The sequence below is a fragment of the Excalfactoria chinensis genome, chromosome 2, assembly GCF_039878825.1.
Source record: "Excalfactoria chinensis isolate bCotChi1 chromosome 2, bCotChi1.hap2, whole genome shotgun sequence".
NCBI lineage: Eukaryota > Metazoa > Chordata > Aves > Galliformes > Phasianidae > Excalfactoria > Excalfactoria chinensis.
In genome coordinates this window covers 30,063,283-30,072,335 of record NC_092826.1, presented here as the reverse complement: position 1 = coordinate 30,072,335, position 9,053 = coordinate 30,063,283, and positions in this window count along the sequence as shown.

The following is a 9,053-nucleotide window of genomic DNA, read 5'->3' as shown; positions in this document are numbered from 1 at the left end:
TTCAGGGTTCTACTTCAGTAAGCAGATACGTTATCATACTGGTTTCTGTGAGCTCAGTACTATTCCAGAACATATGGTTCATCTCTCTGTTTGAACTGTTTGGCTGAGGCTCATGGTTGGTGCCCTCCGTGACCATGTTTCTAAAAGCGTTCAGACCCTTACCTTTCAATCTCCTGTTCAAAAGTCAATTAGCTGCATGTAGAGAAAGGAGATAACAAATGCCATGTAGATCTTAGAAGAATTGCTTAAGTGCTTGTCAAGAGGTCCTTTGAGACTAATCTTATATATATATTTTTTCAGTTTGTCAAGTAATATCAGTGTTATTGCATACAACATCCCTGGAGACAGCCATAACTACAGATTTAGCAGAACTGATAGCACGTCTTTCAGAATGCTACACTGAGATTCGATTCAAGTTTCACATTTAACAAATGCAAAATGTTAGATTCTCCATTTCAGGAAAAAAACTGATTTGGAAACAGTTGTGGAACTTCTGTCAGCTCTGGCCATGCCTGGAAAGGAATAGAACATTAGAAAGATTGTCACCTATCCAAGACATTTCTTTGTTGGCTCCATGGCTTTCCAGTTGCACAGGTGCTGCATGCAGAGCAGGAACTGACAACTTGTGACTAGGCTTAGATTGTCCTAAACTGCTGCAAATTCAGTGTCCCACTCAGCTTCCTTTAGCACTGGAATCAGAGACTATGACAATTACTGCGTAAATAGATCAGATTAAAAGTTTTAAATAAATACTGTAAATATGCAATTTGATATGGGAAGGTTTTCCTTCATTCTGTAGGACGTTGCCTATTACACCTAGGTGAGCAAACCTGACACACCTCTTGGTATCTGTCTGTCTTTGTCATGCTGTAACCACCAGCTGGAATAAGCGGGTCATTGAGAAAGCTCCTATCTTAACAATGCTAGGCTTGTGGTCATGTAAATAAGGTATTTGAAGATCATTCTCTAGCACTGCTTTCTTAGTACACAGAACAACTCATGCTCTTGGCACATCTACAGTGGCACTTGTGGGTTAACTGTCAGTGGAGAGAAATAAGCACTACCTGAGTTAGGATCTGGGGATTTCTTTCATCCTGTTTTAGTCATGGTGTACCTGTGTGAGGATTGGGTACTCTCACTGTGAAGGAGCTGGATTCTTTCTCCCTGAAGATGTTTGGCTAACTAGCTGAGACATTATCATCAGTGTTTGGTCACAGGAAGGGTGCCTTTGGAGTTTACGCATGTACCTTTTAAACAGAAGCTTAAAAGGTATGAGATAACACTTTTCTCTAAGGGATAAGCTTTCTTGCATTTCGTCAGCGTTAAGTATTGGCACACAGACAGTTGCTGCAGTATAACTGGTATGTCAGAAATGTATTCTCACAACCAGTCCTATCTCATGGTATCTCGCTCTTTGGCTTACGCTTTGAGAATCTGTAAGTGTCTACACAAATAGTTCTTTAGAGCCAGGCTGTGTTCACTGGTGCCCAGTGCCAGCATAAGAGGCAGTAGGCACAAACTTGAGCACAGGAGGCTGCCTCTGAAGATGAAGACAAAATTCTGTGTGGTGCAGGTGACATAGCACTGGCACAGCCTGCCCAGGGGCTGTGGAGTCTCTTCCTTAGAGATTTTCAGAGCTGACTGGACATGGGCCTGGTTGCATTGCTCTGTGTGTCCATGCTGGAGGTTGGTCCAGATGGATCCAGACATTCCTTCCCATCTCAACTATTCTATGATTCTTTTATACATGAATGAAGGAGCCTTCATTCTGGTTAGTAGATGTGTGATGGAAGTAAACTAGCATCTCTTAAGGGCTGGACCATATAGGAAAGAAATTTACAGTAATCTGAATCCACTCTCAGTGAACCAATTAATGGGAAACAGAGCCTGGATTAATCTCATAAAGTTATGGGCTAAATAAGAGCCTGAAAGCCTAGACTTTCCTTCGATCTCTAGGGCTGATATATCTGGGGGTGCAAACTCTCTGCTGTGAAATCCAAGCTGTTCTCAAAGTGAGTATTCGTTCTCTTCCACTCCCCAGTCTTTATAAGAAATAAGTAGTAGGCTTCTAAACTGGGTATACCCGTTAAATAATCTGAGTGATAAAAGACAGGTTTAGGCTTTAAATATCTTCAGTTTTGGTGTTAGCAATCTCTTGCGCCATGTACGTGTTGGTTACTTTATGTTTTCTTTGCAGCTTGGAGCACCAAAGTTAGATGCCTACTGTAGTTCAGACTGTTCTTTCTCCACATGCAGTTAGGCCTGGTTAGGTGGTGAATCATTAGAGCACAGTGAATGGATACCTTACCTTACATCGTATAACTGATGCAGAAGATCTGTTGCTGAGGTAACCTAATCAGGAACCATATCCTTTCAGTTCATAATGAATGAAGAATCCAGGAGCAACCTTTGCTCTCTACATTCAAACACTGACACAACTGTTATAGCTTATGTATGTGGACAAACCCTGAAAAGCCTTGTCTTTATGAGGAACTTGGGCAATTCAGAGGAATCAAAGATGCGTAGCTAATGCATGTAAATTAAAGGATAATATCATGATATACTGTGGTTCTAGACATGTGCATCTGCACAAGAGTTTAATAACTATTGGAGTGTTAACGTCTCAATTTGATTCCTAACTTCTCAGTGTCTCTGAGTAAAGAGTTCCTAAGCATCTATTTAACAAAAACAGATGATCACAACATTAAGTGGTAATACATTATGTTCTTAGCTGCAGAGTCTGTTTCTGCACATTAAGGCATTAAACCTAAATTTTCTGAGTACACAAGCTTGGGGCTCTACTCATTGCTTACAAGTTCGTGCTGTACAAGAAGGAAATAAAACTGTCATTCCCAGGCAGAAGCTTTACTCACTGCCCCCAAAATGCAGTTAGGCAGAGCTGGTTGATGAGGGCAGTTGATTTAGTGCTGACATTGTCAGGAAGCTCCTAACCCTGAATTCCAGGTGTTTAGTCACACAGCTGCTCCTCTTCCTTGCAAAAAATAGTAAAGCTGAGAAGTCTAGAGGCAGTCCCTGACAAAGTTAGAAATACAGTTACAGAAATTCCCAAAACCTGGTATCCTAATCAGCCTGCCATGATTCAACCTGGCCATTAAACACTGATGCATGTAGTGACAGAAAGTCTGGATTTGTTGTGCCATCAAAGAAATGAAGAAATTTGTACTAACTTCATTTGAACATAGTTTAAGTGAGCAACCCAAATACTTAAAATAACTTCAGAAACTGCATTACAGCTTGCGTACTCACCAACTCCTTAATGCTGGCTATGCACAAACAGTTCATGTCTTCCACAAAATGCAAAAAAATAGCTTTTGAACTAAGTGATGAATGCATAGAAGTCATGACTCTGTGTGTGTGTGTGTGTGTGTGTACATCAGTTAGACCAGCAGGATGTTTTATCCCCCTTCCTAAGCAGGGCTCTTAACGAAGAAGCTGCAGTGTGTTTTCAAAAACAGCTCCTTTAAACACAGCCTGACCAACTTGCCTTCAAAATGTTAGCCCGTTCTGACCAAAAACATTTCAGCAAGCAATATGCCTGTCCCAGTGTCTATGACACTTTGATAATTGGAGCCTTTCTTTCCTAATCCAATTACTGATAAAAGCGTCTGTGGCACTGAGACATGGGGATCAGCTCAAACAGAGCCATTAGCAAAGCCAGTCGCTGTGTCCAGGGACAGATTATTGGTAGGAGAGGAAGAATGGGGTGCTAACATGGCCTTAGGGATTTCTTCTCCATGCCCCATGTTAGCAGCTTCATGCACACACAGCACCCGGCCACATGCTGACATCCAGTCCCGACTGGATCACAGCTGCAGCCAGCCATTGTCTGAAGGACGCTGCCAGCACTCGTCCACACACATCCCAGCTCAGGAGTTACTCTGGGATGACCGTACTTACATGTGTGCTTGTGTACATGTACCCTTATATTTCACAATAAGCGTAAACTGTTCCAGCTTCATTTAACATAGTATAGGTGTTCTTCCTTTCATGGGTGTCTGTAGGGAGTTCTGATCACCAGCTCTTGCCATGCTGCTTCTACTAATTCAGCCTTGTTTCTGGTAGAAGCAATGGGAGCCCTAACACGAATACATCATCTCCAAGGGATGAGTGTTTCCTCAAGGCCTCAGCTTTCCCAGGGCTTGCCTGTGAACTGCAGTGTTTGACATGCTGAGGACTGCCAGTTTCATGTCTAACAAGTGCTCACAGTGGTGGGAAATAAGCACAAGGCAGATGAGACCGAGGCTTCCAGTGGAGGGATCATAAACCAGAACGGTCCAGCAAAAACACTGATACATGGATTTTCTCATCTCTCACTTGTATCCACAATCCAAACAACCTGATAAGAAATGCCAGCTTTTCTCTGCTTGCAGGGATTCAAAACAAAAATCATGTAAACAGTTGCTCTCCTTGTTTTTTTATTCTGAATTTACAGAAGTGACCATTTCTCTGGTTCTTTAACTAAGTTTTGACATATAAAAGTATCGTGTGGCTCATGTGATACATCATCTTCTAATATGAGCAAAATAAGGCAGTTCATTAGTCTCAGAGCTAAAATGGGAATTCCCGAGGTTCAAGAATTCAGATTCCTGAATGCTAGGATGGCTCTGAAAATTCAGATTGGTCAGGCGATAGTTCAGCCTGTCTGTTCAGGTGTAGCATTCCTTTACATCCTTATTTTGCATAGCAAAGCAGAACAAAGAGAGCAATTAGAAGGTGTGTAATTGTCCTCCCTAGGCAGCAGAACAAACTAAGCTCTCCACAGTAATGCCAGGTTTATGAAAAGTTTGTAAGCTTTGGGAGTAAGTTTTAAAAAACAATTTGAAATATGATTTAATATGGAATCTTTATGTATAGGTAGAGTACTTACAAGCCACAGCTGTTGGTGGAGGTTTTCTCAAGAAAATAACTCGTTTCAGTTTCACTGAAAGAAAACCGTAATGACTTTCAGCAAGCCACTGTCCATCTCAGGATGGGACTGGGACTGGAGCAGGGAATGGAAGAAAAGTTATGCCCAAATTATCCATTCCTGACAAAGAACAAGATTTTAGCTGATATGAGCAAGTACGATAGACCTGGAGGTAAGTGTTCCCAGAGTCTCCAAGAAATAGCTTTTAACGTTCCCTGGGTTTTTGGTATTATAAATATCTGCAGTCCCTTGTGAAGGTTCTCCTCTGTAGACCTAGAGCATCTAATATGAGCAGTCAGGTCAGCCAAAGCAGCCCCTTTTTACCAAAGGGCAAAACTGCACATGAAATTCCACGACCCTTGAGCTTGTGAGACCCAAGTTTCTTGTTTTCTCAAAAACACATATTTTCTTTTTTTTTTTCTTTTTTTCCTTCCTCCTGATGCTTGAACGATCAGATGTGGAGATGCTGTCAGTGTTCCTGGGATTCACCTTGGGAAGCCGAGCCTTTGTTACTAAATATTTGGAATTGGACCTAAAATTATTCTCTCACTGGGGACTCATAACACAATCTGCTGCCTTGAAAATTCTTACACAAAACAGCTTGTGGGACCGGGATGGCTGGGAAGCAGAGAAACTAATACGGCACTGTGGGCCAAAGGGAACGAGGCAGAGCAAAAGCTAAAGCCCCACTGGGAAATTCATTAACCACAGCTCCTACAGCTGCTGTAACTTCCTGTTCTGTCACTGTCTGGAGTTTTTCCCCAAGTCTCACTCCCTGAAGATAATCCCAGTGTCGCGGTCAGGACTGTGAGACCTCTCACCTGCCGAGGTGCCGCATCCTCGCCCCTCTCCCTGCTGGGCTGCTGGGCCTGGCCCAGGGGTCAGGAATAGATTCACGTGGCTGACCGCGTCAGCCTCCAGAGGGGAAAAGGAAGCTATTTACCATCATTCTCGTGCTCTTGCTTCTCTCCCAGCCTACGCTGGGAAGTTTCAAGCACCCACAAACGAAGTGGGGGTGATATTTACCACGCACAGCGGTGATTTTTCTTGCCCAAGCTTCTGGCATTGCTGCAGCTGGAGAAGCTGTCCCATGAGTTGTGCTCTCCACAGCCCTTCAGCTGGACAAAAGCATCTTTAGCCACAGAGAAGAAAAGCAGGGGGCACATACCCTGACACCCTTCTCACCTAGCACAAAGTAAGAGAAATCAGGCACATGATCAGGAGTGTGCAGAGGTGGTCAGGGTACTAAACAGAGCTGTGCTGAAGATTGTAAACTAATCCTTCAGCAGCAGATATATTGCCTTCCTGTGCCCTCAAGAAGAGGACAGCCACTGTCCCACCTCCTTATGAGGCTGGAGTGAAGCTGAGGTCTTTGGCAGGGCTGGCTGTGCTGCTGTGTGGGCTGAGTCTGCTTTGGCTTCTTTTGTCCTCACAAGAGCCAAGAAAAATATTCCTGACACACCCAGTGCACAATAAACACCAGGCTGGCATTTGGCTCTTGCAAGGATGAGCCAGATGGTAGGGATTTGGGGGAGCAGTGCCGAGTGTCCTCATGGTGGAGAGCTCCCAGATCCCTTAACTTCTCCACAGGTGAGGCCTCCTCAAGCAGAAAGCAGCCAGGGGTGGGAGACCCTCATCTCCCACCTATAAAGAGGACAAAGCAGTTCAGTGGTTGGAGGGACAAAAAGATGGGCATTCTGAGTGCCACCAGTACCCTGGTCTCTGAATAGCACGCTCAAGAAATGCCTCAAAGACAAGTTCTGTCACCACAGACCACAGCCGTGGTAAAGCTGATTGCTTTTCAAGGATCAAGGCTGTTAGACCAGATTCATCACCCAAAGCCATCCAGGCACGCTCCCATCAAAATCCACAGGACTCATTGGGTGAGTGGAAGGCTTCTCTGTTGAAACAGCCACCACCCGTATGCCTCTTTTATTTCAATTTCTGTTTAAATAACCACCTTGGTCTGGTAGCAGTCTTAACCAGAGAAGCCGTTGGCTTTCTACCTGTTGCCCTGTGGAAGGGCCCCCACTGCTGATCTGCTCTGTGTGTTCTGTGTCCGTGCCTGAATCCCTGGCTCACAGGAGGCCAGTGCTGGGGAGGGGCAGTTGAGATATAAAATGAAAGAAGGCTTAATGGCTGCAAAATTCTGCCCACAAATAGTGTTTCACAGTGTTACTCTGCCTCCATCCATTACATCATGGCACTGGGCATCTGAACACATCACTGTATTGCTCAAATCTACAATTTCCTAGCAAAAATTGTTATTCAGATCTCACATGCCACTAAACAAAAATGGTTTACATGTCCTGTGGTATCATCTTGCTTCTTTGCAAACCCTTGTTACTTTCTCTCTGCCTTCTTCCTTATCTAGTCATACTGCGCTAGATCAAAGCATGGGCTTCCATCTGGGACTAGCTTTTGGAGCATGTAATTTACCTCACTTGGGCACTTCATTTACCTGCTACACCATTTTCACAGATCTGACAACTGCATCAGCTTCACAGATCAGGTTTGTGGACGTGTTTACAAAGAGCAGTGGTTGTTAGCACAAACACACATGGTAGACTGGCACTGAAAGCAGAATTCAAACACAAAGAATTGATTTTATAGATGTCTACCATGCACAGAAAGCAGATCCGGCACGCAGGAATAGCCCGCTTGTTCTCAAATCTGTATTTTGAACTGACTTTCAACCAGGTGTTTCCACTTTAATTTGATCCCAAGCATTCCTAGAGGTGATGTAAGATCCAGATCCACAAGGTAATAACGAAGTCAAGAGTTGAAAAATTATCAAGGCCTAATCTGGCAATTTAGTCCCTTGTAAATCATTGTGGTTATTGCAGGGCCATTCTTACCAACCAAGTTCTCTTGAGACTTAGCATTAACTTCGCCACCTGTTTGACTGTCAAAGAGATAAATTTCCTTGAAGGGAATCTTCCACTCCTGATTTTATTTATGACTGGGGGGAAGAGGATGGATCAACTGGGAAACTTCAACTGCAAAGTTCTGCATGTGCTGAATGAGGAACTGATGCAATTCATTTAATCTGTTTGATATTACACATCAGTTCCCAAAACTAAACATAGAGGATACATGTAGGAACAAGAAATTCCTCTGGCCTCTGTGCCAGACTGAAAGCTCTAATGAAATGTAGGCAATTGATGATTCTTCCTCTTCTATTCATTTATTTATTTATTTTTTTAACAATCAGACTCGAAAGTCAAAAGATCAGATCTATACTGTAACCTCAACTGCACGCATTTCAGAGCACCTGTGCTCTCAGCGTCCCAATGGCTAATTCACAAAAGCATATCAATGAATTTGGAAAGCTCCTCCACTGGGAGAAAGGCTGGAAAAGCAAAACAAAACATAACAAAAAACAACAACAAAAAAATACCAAACCCACAGGATAATGAAAACAGTTCACTGGGGCAGATCTTTCAGGTCACAGCCAGGGATAGGGGAGACAACCAGATGACAAGCTGCAGGATCTGAGCGGCTTTAGTGTGCTGAGCAGCTTGTGTCTTGAATCAAAGACACAGCAAAATACTTTCGCAAGCTCAAACTTGAGACTTCCACAAAGAGTAAGCTCAAATTGCTGCGCAAACTTTTTTCTTTCTTTTCTTTAGGAAAGGCATTTGCAACAACTGAAACTTGAGTGGACTAGAAGAGAAGGAAAAAGAGATTTTAGCTTTTAAATCTGTTATTTCCTGCAAATACCAGTTGCTTCTGACAATATTTTCCCGAGTTTCTTCACTTTGAAATGATACAACTAATAGGATCTGGCTCATAGAGAGGTTCTGAATGCAGACACCAAAACAACACAGGACTTTCAGCCTTGTCTTCCCTTGTTCAGTACCCTGGATCTGCATCCAAACCACTCAATTTACTCTGTGTCAAATCTGTCCTCATGGCAATAAATGTTTTTACTGCTCACAGCAGTTTTGCATGTATTTGTAATAAGTGGTGCTATATAAAACCCAGCCAATTGATGATGCCTCTGGCAAAAGGCAAGAAAACAGCTTCCACTGCCTCTCTACCACATCAATATTCTGACCACACAAAGCAAGTGGTGTAAAGAAGCCTTTTAACCAAATTTGCTCAAAGTACCTCATTTGCCAGG